We start from the raw sequence: 259 nt of genomic DNA on the forward strand, positions 1-259 counted from the left end.
CCCCTGACCCACCGTAGATGGAAGAAGACAGTGGGATGGGAGGGTGCTTTCCTTACCAAAAACCAACAAGAGAAGAACTTCAAGAAAATCACTCATAAAAAATTAAAAGTGCCTTCCAGTAGTGGAGAGTAACATCATTCAGTTCAGCCAATGGATTTTTTTTGCTTTAGCCTGAGCCTACCAGAGCCAAGAAAAATATATACTTGGAAAATGATAACAGGACAAAGACAGGAAGGTAATGCATTCAAGCACTCTACCA

This window comes from Myotis davidii, unplaced genomic scaffold (assembly GCF_000327345.1).
Source record: "Myotis davidii unplaced genomic scaffold, ASM32734v1 scaffold268, whole genome shotgun sequence".
Classification (NCBI taxonomy): domain Eukaryota; kingdom Metazoa; phylum Chordata; class Mammalia; order Chiroptera; family Vespertilionidae; genus Myotis; species Myotis davidii.